Source organism: Mustela erminea, chromosome 1, assembly GCF_009829155.1.
Source record: "Mustela erminea isolate mMusErm1 chromosome 1, mMusErm1.Pri, whole genome shotgun sequence".
NCBI classification, from domain to species: domain Eukaryota; kingdom Metazoa; phylum Chordata; class Mammalia; order Carnivora; family Mustelidae; genus Mustela; species Mustela erminea.
This window is the reverse complement of record NC_045614.1, coordinates 187725803-187740125: the sequence shown is the minus strand read 5'-3', so window position 1 is coordinate 187740125 and position 14323 is coordinate 187725803. Positions and strand designations below refer to the sequence as shown.

Below are 14323 nucleotides of genomic sequence, written 5' to 3'. Positions count from 1 at the left end.
CATCAAAATATTTACTGCAAAGCCATGGTTCTCATTATAGTTGCCCATGAGAATCACCTCAATCACTTAAAACAAACAAACAAACAAAACAAAACAAACAAAAACAAACCACTGTTCATTTCACAAACCCCAAGATTCTCATTTAAGCAATTTGGGATATAGGACACAGGGATTAAAAACAAACAAACAAACAACAACAACAAGAAACCCTAAATACAATAAAAACAAAAATGAAAATAAAATCAAAACTCCGCAGATGATTCTAACATTGCTGCCAATCTGAAACCCTCTGCCATGGAGGGACATAACTGCATGAGGTCTTTTCATGGTAAGAGCCTGGACCCTGAAGCCAAGCAGAACCAGGTTTAAACTGAAGCTCTGTCCATTACCCGTGAAACCTTGCACATGAAAGTCATGAACTCCTTCTCTGCAAGACTGTGGACATATTGTGTGCTCAGTGCTTTGTAGGATCACGCGCAAGAGTGTAAAGGCACTTCTCAGGATGCTCTATAAATATCATCTATACGTATCATCATCAATTATTATTATCCATACAGTATCATCTTATTCTCCATTATATAAGTTTGCAGTTGGGGAGTGAAGGAAATCACAGAAGGAGAACATGCAGAACATCAAGAGAAAAGTTCTAGGGGCAGAATCTGCGGAATATGCGACGTTGAAGAAAATGGTAGAGGACAAGGAGACAGCAGAGCAAGAAGCAGAAAAGTGAAATGTATGGAGGAAATTTAGAACAAAATGGTGTCCTGAAATTTATTCGATGTATTACAAATTTCACAAAAACCTAAAGTGGGATGAAGTCTGAAGCTTGGCCCTGATTTGTCAAACCCTAAATCTGTAGAGTCTAACTGTGCAGATTAGGGCAGATTAGGGCAGATTAGGGCTGCCCGAAACTACAGTTGGTTGAGGGGTGAAGAATTAGGGACAATCAAGGGAAGGCAACAGGAGGATACTATTTCAAGAAGTTTAATTTTTAAGAGGAGGGCAGAAAATACAGGAGGGATAACGGGAGGAGAAAAGATTCTGAAAACTCTGAAGGACTTTTTCTTCCTCAAATGGAAATAGTTGTAAAAATAAATAAAGAAGGCAGTTAATGGAAAAGTTGAAGCGATGTGGAAGAAGAAAATTGAAGAGCTATGACCCCAATTTCTTTGTTGCTTTGGCACTAGAAACTAAGGCAAAATAAAGAATATCGTCACTAATATGTTAGCTACAGCTACAGCTCTCAAAAAAAAAAAAAAAAAAGGACAAATTCTTTCCTGATATTTTCCCCTACCTCTGTCTAAACTCTCACTCTCTAATACCACTTTTTTTTTCTTTAATTGTTTCTACACCACAGCCAGTGCTCCATGTAATACCTACCCTCCTTAATATCGACCACCAGGCTCACCCATCCCCCCTTTAATACCACTTTAATAATCGTTTTCATATACCCAAATTAGGTCACAATGGTCAGAATGAAACTGATTGATTCACTTGCTTAGTTGGAATGTCATTCTAATAAGCTAATGAAATCAAGAACTTCTTTCCATGTTCTCGGGTTTACTAAGCTGAATTTAATTTGATGGAAAAACACCTGTAATCCACAGCATCAGGGAAAAGAACACGACAGGACCAGCCCTGTGTTTTATCCTCTTGGAAAAACAGTCCACAGCTCATGCCCCTTTGCACGATATGTGAAAAGCCTTATTTTTGTGCACTGTACCAAGGGCAGTGAATTTCAGGGTGCTTTTTAAGTATGCCACATCAGCATCCATGAAAAAGAGTAATCCATAAGATGTCAAACTGTACCTACCTAGGAAATTTCATGGTAATAGGAGGATGGATTAAAGCAATATTATATCAGAAGGTGAATCATTACACTAAGGAGAGAAAACATGAAAGGGGAGGATGAGACTGTTGCTTCTCTATTTCCAGCACCAAAAGCAATCAGTGCTCTCACCATCCCGACAAAGACCCTTCCTAGTACATATCCCGCCCCCCAAGGAGTCAGCAAGGGAGCAGATGCTCCGTAATCTGCAATTCATGAAAGGCGCATACATTTGTGTCACCGAGTAATCCCATTTGATCACATTACTCTTTCATCCAGCAGTTTGCATGTGCAGGTGGCTAAGGCACTGCCTTATTGGCCACTTTGTATCACCTCGTCGCAAAGTCCTCCTGGGGCTTCAGGTCTACCTCACTGCAACCCGTCTTGCAGTTATTTCTGTCCAAAACCTCCAGCATACCTCACCAGCTGCCTTATCCACAAGCACAATACTCATTGTCAAGGTGTTTTGTTTTGTTTCGTATTGTTTCTCCATTCAATGTGCTTGTTTCATATAACACATCCCATAGAGTAGATCGATCCATTGTATTAATGTTCCTTTTCCATGAAACCTCTTTGGGTTCATTGCCTTTCTCTTAATATTAATAGGCAGAGAGCATTCTGTGGAGCTGTGTTGAAAATTAACATTTTTAAAAGATATTATTTATTTATTTGACAGAGAGCTCAGAGGCAAGGGGAGCAGCACGGAGAAGGAGAGGAAGAAGCAGGCTTTCCGCTGAGCAGGGAGCCTGATGTGGGGCTCGATCCTAGGACCCTGGGCTCAGGACCTGAGCCGAAAGAAGACAGAAGCTTAACTGCTCAACTGACTGAGCCACCCAGGGCCCCTGAAAATTAACATTTAAAGAGCACTGAGAAGCCACACTGGAACAATAAATCATTTTTTAAGGAGTGAGGTTACGCAACCACAAATGGGCTTAATAAATACTTGTCACAGTAGGGCTCCTGAGTGGCTCAGTCGGTTAAGCATCTGCCTTCAGCTCAGGTCATGATCCCGGAATCCTGGGATGGAGCCCTGCATGGGGCTCCCTGCTCAGTGGGGAACGTGCTCCTCCCTCTGCCTGCCGCTCCCCCTGCTTGAATTCATTCTCTCTCTTCCTCTCACTCTTGATCTAGCTCAAATAAATAACATCTAGAAAAAATAATAATAATTTTGATGTGGTAAACTATGTATAACATAAAATTTATCATTTTAACCTTTTAAAGTATATAATTTAGTGACATTAAGTATATTCACATTGTTGTGTAACTGCTATCCATTTCCAGAACTTTTACATCATTCTCAACTGGAAGTCTATACTCACTAAATAATATTCCCCGGTATTATTTTCTTATTCCTGCTCCCCTGGCCCCTGACAATCACCATTCTACCTATTGTCCTTACCGTTTCACTATTCTAGGTATTGTGTATAAGTGGAATCATAAAGTATTTAACTTTTTTTGTCTGACTTTTCTCACTTAAGACAAATTTTTTAAGGTTGATCCATGCCATAGCATGGATTAGAATTTCATTCCTTTTTAAAGCTGACTAATAATTAATTATAAGTATATACAACGTGTTTTTCAATTTAGCCACTGATGGACATTTTGCTTTTTTTTCCACCTTTGGCAGTAGTGAATAATGCTTCTATGCACATGGGAGCAAAAATATCTATTCCAATCTCTTCTTTCAGTTTTTTAGCACATATACCTAGAAGCACAATTACTGGATCTTATGATAATTCTATTTAATTTTTTGAGGAACCACAATACCATTTTCCCTCATGGCTACACCATTTTACATTTCCACCATCAGTGCACAACAGTTCCAATATTTCTACATCCTTGCCAACACTTGGCATTTTCCTAAGTTTTTTTTTTTTTTTTTGAGATAGTCATCCCAATGGGTATTAATATAAAACTAAATTTGATATTTGAGAAAGAGCTGTGTATTTACCTCCACATGGGAAGCAATCTAAATCTTAAGAAATGGAGTTGTCCCACTAGCTCAATCCTATTTCTCATAAACTTGTGTCCTAAAAGATGATGTTTCTTACTCTGTCATCTCAAGTGAACAAGCTTTGGGTAAATATGCAAGGAAATTATCAAAGTATAGCTTTAACCACCACCACCCCCATTTCTTCTGACTGAGCCACCCAGGAGCCCCTCTCTCTCTGGTTTCTTTGGTATTTCATATTGTAATTACCTTCTTGGTTAGGCTGAGGTAAGTGTTTCTTGCCAGGAAATGCTAAAATTTGTGAAGTTGTGAAATCATCCTCACCACTATGATCATGTTCAATAATCCAACTCCGTGGCAGCTGTCCATTGAAAATGAAAGGCTATTAATATCTCATTCATTCATTCATCCATTCATTTGTTCCAAATGTTACTGTGAGTTTATTCTTCCCAACACTGTTCAATCGAAGTTTCTGAGATGATGGGCTATTCTATACCTGTTTGATCTAATATGTCAGCTATGAGCCACATGTGGCGATTAACTATGTAAAATCTAACTATTTAAACAGAGTAAGTACTGAGATTGAAAGGCAGAGGATAAGGAATATACTCAATGAAATTGTAATAGCAGGTTTAGATAGATATACTGAGAAATTCTTCATCATCTCTGTCCCAGTTAGTCAGTCTGGTCATTAAAACTGACAAATGCTACTTGTAATCAAGAGGATATAAGGGTGCCTGGGTGGCTCAGTCCATTAAGCGTCTGACTTCAGTTCAGGTTGTGATCCCAGGGTCCCAGGATGGAGCCCTGTGTCCCCAGGCTCCCTGCTCAGCCTCCCCGTCTGCTTGTGCACCTTCTCTCCCTATAATAAAGAAATAAAATCTTTAAAAAGATAAAGGAGTATAGGTAGGTACTAATTTCTCCTAAAACACAAATTGAAAAGAGATGAGCTTCCTAGGAGAAAATTAGAATGCCTCAAAAAGGAGGTAACACTTAAGTTAGATGCTGAAGGATACAGACCTCACTAATAGAGAAGGAGAGAATATTTTAAGAAGACAGAAAGGCAAAGGCAATGAGTTGGAAACAAAATGCTGTGATGAGGGTTGGTTAAGTGTGTGGTACAGTGAGAAAGAGACTAAGCCTAGGGAAGAAGTAAGAGAAATGGAAAGAAGTTACAATAGTAGTCCCAAATCTAAGTATGAAAGGCAGTGCGCTGAAGAATTCAGATTTTCAGTGTCAACAAAAGGAGTGAATAAGAAAAGATACTATGTGAGTTTGTTCTTTCCCTAAGATAGTTCCTTTCCTTGGTCCAATTTATCATTTATGACAAAAGACATTAATTGGAAAGAACTGGATTTAATGGGCTGGGTGTAATCTGTATTTGGTGCAGAGACTTTCTTTAATTTTTTTACTTTTTTTCAGGGAAGCTTATAAATATAAGATTCTTGCATTTCATTTGTCAAACCAGACCATTCTTAAGTGCCTTTTAATTCATACCCAGTATTTAAATAATTTAAGGCTTGGCTTAACACTAACCATGTTTGTTTGGTATGATGTTGTTCATTATAGAATAAAAAACAAACTCTTACAGGAACTGTCTCTGACTTCATACAAGCAGGTGAAGTCATTTTGCAGTCCCCCTCCTTCCTCATCCCAAGGTAAAATGTAATATAATATGCACAGCGCACTGCGATAATTTCCTTTCTAAACTTTTTGCCACTGTATTAATGTTTTGGAGTGCTTATTCAAGAGATATGCCTTGATCAGAAGCTGTTGGTGGTTGTGCTAAAATGTTGTTCCTCCTCTGGGTTATATAAGTCACCTGGCAAATGGTCAGTCATGCTTCATTCCTAGAGTGAGTCATGATTCTCCCTTTGATCTACTTTGCTGGAGTCTTATAAACAAGGAGTGTGTCATTGGGATATTCATTAATATTCTCTGTAAAGAACTAAAACCGAAGTAAATTATGCTAGGCATAGCTAGAGGACTCATTACGCATGAACAATTCAAAAACCATTTAAAGAGATTATACAGTTTGTCATAAAAAGCACTGGTCTTTAATTCTAACTGAATATAAACCTATTTGGGTTGAAATCTTAATTAATGCTTTTACTCTGGTTCATTAACATTGCGATGGTTCAGTGAGATAATGGTCCTCATACCAACCTGGCAGACAATGACCAGAAATATGTGTCTCAAATGAGGACAGATGCCCAGTAGCCTTATAGGCAAAAAAGGAATCCATCCACATATGGAACATTTATATGTGACAACCACACTTCTCAGCACATGGAAACCAAAATCAATTCTAGATAGATCAAAGAGCTGAATGTAAAAAGCAACATTTCAAAACTTAAAATATATATATGAAAATATTTTATGACTTCACCATAAGGAATGGCTTCTAAAACAAGACATAAAAAAGAGAAAACATGATGGAGAAGTTTTATTACTTTTAAAGAAACAAAATATACTTTTTAAAAAAACAACACACACATATACACACACACACACACACACACACACACACACACACACACAAAAGAGAAAAGATGAGATGCAGCCTAGGGAAAAATATTTTCAATGCATGTACCAAAAATGAGTTTGAATATAGGATATACAAAGGACTTCTAAAAATCTATAAGAAGATAAATGGCTCAGTAAAAAAAAAAAAAAAAAAAAAAAAAAAAGTAAAATACGTTTTTAAGCAATTCATAGTGGAAGAAACCTGAATTCCAAGTAAAAAGATGTTCACTGGACATACAATCAGAAAAGAAAAATTAAAACGATTCAATTTGTTAAAATTAAAAAATTGACAATATTAAATGTTGAGAAGGGTAGATAGGATGGTAGCTCGCACAAATGTGTGTGGAATCTGGAAATGCTACAAGCATTGTGTGGGATTTGGGCAATATCTGAGTAAAGGAAATTAATGAAATTCTACATAGTCAAGCAATTTCACTCCTAGACATATACCTTAAAAAGCATTGTCTATGTTCCCAAGGATACATGTACACATACAAATCACTGCTACACCGTTATAGAAAGAAATTTGTAGTAGATTCATTAAAATGGAATACTATACAGTAATTAAAAGAAATGAATCAAGTCTCCGTGTATTGACTTAAATAAATCACAAAAATCCATATTCCTGAGATGCACATAATATGTTACAATTTATTTAAATAATATAGTTATTTAATACAATACTATATATGATTTGGGGGGGTGTGCCTATATACAGTGAAATTAAAAGTTAATGCATGGGGATAAAAATAGCAAATTTATTATACAATTTACCTCTTGGAGGGAGATGTAATTTGTGTCTGGAAGGCTTAAATTTTGTTTAATATATTTTTACTTAAACTGAGTGATAATTTATAGTCATTTGCTTCACTATTTTCTCCCTCTCTGTCAAATAAGTACATCATAATATTACAATATTATAATATTATAATATTACATAATATCAGAGTCAGTAAAGTTCTAAATACTCTGTGCGCTGTAGCACATCAACCCTACAAGCCATCTTCTCATGTGGTTATTGAAATTATGCTCTTGGCTAGTATGTCTTTCTAATGCAGGACTCTCTCTTCCTTCACTAAGAATGAATCACATGATTTGACATACTAAACTCTGTGATCAGATGTTTTTTTAAAAGCACAGTAACTCAAGAGGACATGCCCATAGTCCTCAGTAAGAGCTAAAAAGCCATGCTGATGGCTCTTTCTCCAAACTGCCAAATTATGCACCAAATTGACCTAGCTGAGTTGGGGAGCAACAGTTGTGATAAATTCCATGTGCCTAGTTACATCTGAAATGCTTTCTAAGATGTGGATTCCCGAGTCCCATCCCCATAATTTAATGTATTAAATCTGGTGATGGGTCCATTTCTATACTACTTTGCTTGATTAAGAGGTTTCCTTGGTTCAATGGTAAAAGTTTGGAAAATACCACTTCGAGGAATTCAGTCTCTTGATAAAAACGAATACATAAATGCAAAAGAATCTCAGAGATGTTACTAAGAAAAAAGTAGAAAGAGACATATTTAGATCTACTTGCTTAACTTGAAGGTCTTCACAGAAGGGTAACACCTGTTTTGTGTTTCCAAAGACCCAAGGATCAAGAAAAGTGAGAACCATTATGAGCTGAAATTCTAACAAACAAAAGAAGAAAGGAATGCTGTATCCTCAGTATTGGAGAAAATGTAGATTTTCATAGTAATTAATAAAGCTGAAGACTGAAGAGAGGAGTTCTGAATCCAAATGCTAGAGCACCTTGAATGACATGAATGCAGTTTGGACTTCATCAATTATGCTCTAGAAAGTTGAATGACTTGCAGATATGAAGGACATGGATTTAAGTGGGGCAAAAAGTGAGGTGAGTTGTTAGATTAGAAGGCTGATCCAGGAAGTAAAAGGGAGAATAGGTGCAAGGCTATCTGTGGAGAAAAGAGGCTAGGGTCAAGAAAAATAAAAGTATTAGTATATATATATATACACACATATATATATATTTTTTAATTTTTTCCCCCATTACTCAAATGAGGTAGATGAAGTAGAGGGACCTGTCATAGGTTATTCTGCCTGGATGCATGATGGACAAGTTATGACTTGGAAAACCAAGTAGAAGACAAGTATGTTAGGAAGAATGACATATGTACCTTTGAGTAATTTCCTTTTACTGATTTTCCTTACAAATTTTTGCAACACATCTCTAGGTGGAGATATCAAGTGATTTTTGGAAATACAAAATGTGGTGATCAGGAGCAATATACGGACTAGAAATATCAAATTTGGATTTTATTTTTGAAACTCTAGAAATACATCCCACCATCTGGGGTGACTGAGGACAGACAGAAGATTGAATCTGACAGATAATTTATGCAAAAAGATATGATATAGAGTAAATTCTCCAGAAATGTTAGCTCACTCTTCCGAACTCCAAATCCAGACCAAATTAAATGGCAGAAATTGTAATTTATTGGAAATTTTAAGGTGTATAAAAAAGTGATAAGGGTTGGAATAGTCAGAGATGACATGTTGGAGGAAAAACATGAACCACCTTGAACAAATGAATAGGATTGGGTTCAGCCAAGGTGGAAAACCTGGAGATCAGAGAATCCATGTGTGTGGAAATGTGAAGGTGGAGGTGTCCAGCTTCTGTCTCAGGATGAAATAATGGACTCTTCCAAACTCCTTGGTTCTACCTGTGCAAATTGCAAAGTAAATAATAAAGACCTTAATTTTTATGCTTCTTCTCTAACTTCCAAAGATGATGGTAACGTTGGGACGGTGGTTAGAGGTAGGCTGTCTTAATAAAGAAAGAATTCTGTGCTCTGACATCCTTGGAAAGTCACTGTTCATAGAAGACTGGTCTGAGGGAGGTGCCAAAAAGGGTTTGGACATGAAAAGGATACATAGGAGATTAAAAAATTAGGCTGGAGCAAAATTTTAAAAATAATGAAACTTCTCATTTAAATATAATGAGAAAATATAGTTCCATGGTATACTGGAAAAGCATTCACTGTGTCATGAACGAGAACTTATTTCCAATTTTGGATCTCCCTCTACCAGATGAATGGCTGTATATTTTTGTTTAACTTCTCTGAGCTTCAGTTTCTTCATATATTAAAGAAATCTAATAAAAGTCTTACCTCGAAAGAGCAATGGGAAAATTCAATGGAATATTTATTGTTAGATGCCTAACATTGTGTCTACGATTCTCTCCTAAGTGGCCTTGGGTAAGTCAGTTACTTTTCTAGCACCTCTATTTCCTGTAGCGTTGGAGACTTGGCCTGTCCATATGCCAGTAACATATTTTAGATATAACCAAGAATGCATTGAGTAATATTGCTCACTCACTTCAATAGCAAGGTTAGAGAGATAAATCATTATGTGACCAGGTTATAAGTCTAGACTCTTGTATAATATTATGGTTATATTTCTGATCTTAGAGATCATGGAGACAGAAATGGAGAAGCAGGGGTTGGGGAGGGGAGTTGGGGGAGAAGGGGAAGACAGAGAAAGGATGTCAGTTGAGTTTTCCGGGCAATAAGGAGGAACTCATTCTCTAGTGGATCGGATGGAACCTCACCTCCAGTTACATCTCAAATGGTGCATTGCCCCTGCTCATTCATCAAGCTGCCAAAGGCTGGCTTTGCTGCCCTGTTTTTTGTTTTTCTTTTAAAATTCACATCTTAGCAGTGTCTTGAGTTGCCCAGCCTCATAATGAAAGTAACATGGTAAATCTTGCTTAAATAAAAATAGCTTCTAATCCATCAAAGATAGATGGACGCCAAAAGGGGAGATCTCACAGCTGAGTACAACATTAGTTTCCAAATACTGCAAGCAAGTGTATAGCTTCCCTTTCATTTCTGACCAAAGTTATTTTGTATCTGAATGGATTCCATTATGCAATAAAATAAAGACAATTTTACAGACCAATATAATTCTCTTTGTGGGGATATTTGGATATTTTTCTTTATTCTGGGCAGTATAGGGTAAGAGAAAGTCAGCTTTAAACCTATGGGACTCTCTGAGCAGCTATCTCTGCCTCCTCCCACGCTCAGCACAGTACTAAGCCACTGGAAATCACTAACCCTTTGCGGGGCACAGCCTAGAAGATGACAACACTGGTTCAAGGACAGGGGAAGGGAAGGGAAGGGAAGGAAATGGAAGCTTGTGGAAAAATCCCCCAAACGTGTGATTAACAGCTATTTTCTGAAGCAAGCCTTCATCAAGGATCTGCAGCTGTGTCATTTGCTTCAGTGCTGCAGATTGTGCAGGGCTAACTAGGAAGACACATGCAGGAATATATGTGGAGAAGGGTTAAAGGAAGTCCAAAGGAAGTCCAAAATCTGCGGTAAGGATATGAGAGGAATGCCCTCACACCTTACCCTTACCTACTCCTCAGCTGTACCCTTCCCTCCTGAGGTTCCTAAGACACACACAAAAGTCCTCTTACCAACTGGATATTGGTTCTTAGTTGCTGCTGTTTTTGTTTTTGACCTGTTAGGGGTTTTTTTGGGGGGGGGGTGAGGTGGAAAGGGAGGGCTTGATGGACATCCACTAACCGGTTAATAAACCCCATTAATGAAATCAACATGCTCCAGACCTTTCAAAAAGCTTTCAAAAGATATAGAAGAGAGGCAGGTTTTGCAGTAGCACCCTGAATCTCTCCAAATAATAGGTCTGAGGAGCATCCAAGTTTGGGCCTGAAAGCCCATCTACCATACTTGTAATAAACTCCTAATAAACAGATGGATTCTCAAGATATTTTCCATTTAATATTACACCCTAGTTCCCAAACAACCATAATTAAGGGGACAAATGGAAAATGGGAAAAGAATGCAATGGTATTGTGTCGTCCCCCCACCCCCCATATGCTCAAAGAGGTATTTTTCTTCTGAAAGTTCCCCTTCACGCAACCAAGCACCCAGGTGGGCCTTTCTACAGTCCTTCTCCTCTGCCCCTTCCTCCAAATGCTCAGGGGGGTTGGGAATCCACCTCCAAATTAAACAATCTCTCACCACTCCTGGATATACACAAACCATTTCTTAACAGGCCTTTGGAACACACAGCCTGATAAAAATCACTTGAAAAGAAACAGGGCAGATGACCCAGAGGAGTTGGCAAGGTCAGGGCACTCCCCGGTGAGGACGTGAAAGGTGGGAGTTGCTGAGGTCAGGGTTAAATGACACTGCGAAATGAAGGCCCCTGCCCCGCAGTCGCCTGCCTTCATCTACGGATGGAGTCTCTAGTGAGCTCCTGGGTCTGGAAGCCTGCCCCTTCGGAGCCACAGAGAGGCCACGGAAGCGTATTTCAAAGCCGCATCTAAAGCAGCTCACTTAAAAGCGCCAAGAAAAGCCTGGCTGACGACCAGAATTGCCCCGCATCACTTGCTGCCGTCCTCTGGCAGGTTCATCAACGTTTCCCTTCTTCGCTCCTCGTCTCGTTTCTCTTTGGAGTGCAGGTTCTCTAGCACGTTTGGGACGCACCCCCGGGATTTTCGGGGAGCAGTAGCAGTTTTGAACCGAAGGGCGTAATGGGATGGCTCAGCATGCCATCTCCCCACCCCAACCTGTCTGCCCGATAGCACAGTGGCCCCTAAAAGGATAACCCAGGACGCCTGCGGCTCTTCCTGCGCAGGGCCCTCGGGATGTGGCGGCGCGTGGCCGCTGGGCGCAAGCAGCCCCCGCCGCGCCGCAGCCCCCGCCGATTAGCAGCAGTGGCTGCGGCAGCAGGACCGCCACGCCGAGCTCCCCGCTCCGCCCGCCCGCAGGGCTCTGCCTGCCTCTCCCCATTGTGTCCGCAGCGCTGCGGGGCTGAGACGCGCGAGCCGCTGCACCCGCGCCAACGCCGAGCCCCAGGCAGGGGGAGCGCGGAACGGAAGAGGGGGCACCGAGAAGGAGCGAGAAAGGGCCCCCAGAAGGGCACCGCGCTTCATCAATAATGCAGAGGCGCCCGGACCTCCCTGCAATACGTTTTCCAGCTAAACGCCACCAACTGGAGCGCTTCCTGGCAAGTCCCACGCGTGGGTTTTTTTGTATGTGAAAAATGGGACGCACCTTGTTCATTCATCTATCTTCTCTCCCTCTTCCTCGCCCCTCAGATAAAGCCCCCCCGCCGCCTTAGGTTTAAACCCCCACCGTTCCACATCAGCACTGCACGTCCAGGCAAAAGCTGCATGTTGGAAAGGCAGGTCCTGAAAGACTTCACCGCCTGCACATCACTAAGAGTTCATCAAAATTCATCTAGTAATGCATATTTTCAAAGCACCCGTTCTCACCCTCCTCGTTAGAGAACGCTTTCAAAGTTTGGAAGCTCAAATGGCGTCGGAGCTGCTGGTTTCTGTGCCTTTGCCCACATCATAACCACGGTACGCTCAGAGACCCCGAGATGACGCGGGGAAGTTGCCCAGCACGAGCCCCGCAGGCCCCTGATGCTCCGAGCATCCCTAGAAGCAGTTCTCCCGTGTGTCCCCTGGAAGCCCAAATGCGGCAAAGAACCGCTTCACACAAGGGTTAACCCAGCCCCACACAACAGACACAAATCCCGAAACTTCTTTGTGAAGCAGGGGCAGCCCACCCGGAACGGACATCCCGAACAACTTGCAAGGGAATAAAAACAAAACAAGACAAAACACACACACACACACACACACACACACACACACACACACACACACACACACACCAAAAACCAAAACAAAACCCAAGGCATCCCTGCAGGGAAACTTGTTGAATCCCGCCCGAGCGTAAGGCTGCAATTTCCGATTTAGCCTGAAGGTTTCTGATTCTACCCCACCACCACCACCACCAAAATACCCCAGTGCACCAGTCACAGTTTCTGGACAAACTGCGGGGTCCTGTCCGCACCCATTCTGCCCTCCAGCACCCGCCGATGGAAAACCGAGCGTGTCCCTTTTGACAATTTCTAAAGCCGGCTGTCACTTCCTTTGCAATCATTTGGGAGACTTACCCTTCCAGAGGACTGTTTCCGAAATCTAGCGGTTCCGTGGTGCAGGCGCAGCCCTCCAACTTTGCTGTGCAGGGAGACCTTCCCGAGTTTAAAGCAAGCCAAAGCTGCCTGGGACTTTTAAACCCAAGAGTGGGGAAATTAGGGAAACAGTAAAGTCGGGTTCCTTCTCAGTATCAGCACCCTGGAAAAATCCAATCCTTCTTCGGTAGAGAATTCTTTGAAACCCGTTATCTGTATTACTATTAATGCGCAGAGCAGACGGCATTGCATGCAAATAGGTCCAAGTGTGCGCTTCTATTGGTGGCTGTGGAGGCCCCTGGGTCCTACTGCTCCGGCTCTAAACTACACAGCAACACTACGCACGCAGCTTTGGAGGCGCGGAGGGGAAAATGGATTTAATTGATTCGTTACCTCTGGTATTGTAATGCCTGCTGCGATGTTTAACCGAGGAAAAAACCCTCACATCTGAACTCCTGTCATGTGATCTATCATTTCATTTTTGCTTTTAATTGTCTCTACCGAGTGGCTTTGCAAATACAAAGGATTTTAAAAGAACATTTTCTAAAGAAAATTCACAGATACTTTTGGCAGAAAAAGCCTCTTTTCTGCTCTCTATAATGCATCATTTGGATATGAATCCAAGAAGTGTTTCTATAGTTAAATGCTACTGCACTTCACTTATGTAAAATAACACTTAATTTCATTCTTGAAAATGCATGGCTACTCCAAATTAAATGAGTAGGTTAAAACGGTAGAAGCTAATATATGAATGTGCTGATTATAGAACATGGGGCATATATTTTAAATGATACCAAAAATGCATCAATGACAATGCCATGGGCATCATTTTTATTTTACAAAGTAAATTCAGAAATATTTTATTTGTGAATACTAATAACAGAAATATAAATCAACATAAAGATGTTTGGTAATGTCACAAGATTTCAAGCGTTTACTATAAATTGCCACATTTTCTTTTTACAGTTTCTCCTCTACAAACCCAATAGTAATGCAAATTGACATAACGCGGGAGACTGAAAGTGAGGCAGGCCTATGATGAGT

The 14323-nt window shown here is 40.4% G+C and overlaps 1 protein-coding gene across 4 annotated transcripts in view; it reads right to left on the bottom strand.

The window, feature by feature from the left end:
- ROBO1 (roundabout guidance receptor 1) overlaps positions 1-13620 on the bottom strand; it is a 1179537-nt gene extending 1165917 nt beyond the window's left edge. For all 4 annotated transcript variants that reach the window (XM_032352245.1, XM_032352293.1, XM_032352267.1 and 1 more), the window contains exon 1: positions 13262-13620. The gene's annotated coding sequence lies outside the window, so the exon portion shown is untranslated. The remainder of the gene's footprint in view (positions 1-13261) is intronic.
- Between the last annotated feature and the right edge of the window lie 703 nt (positions 13621-14323).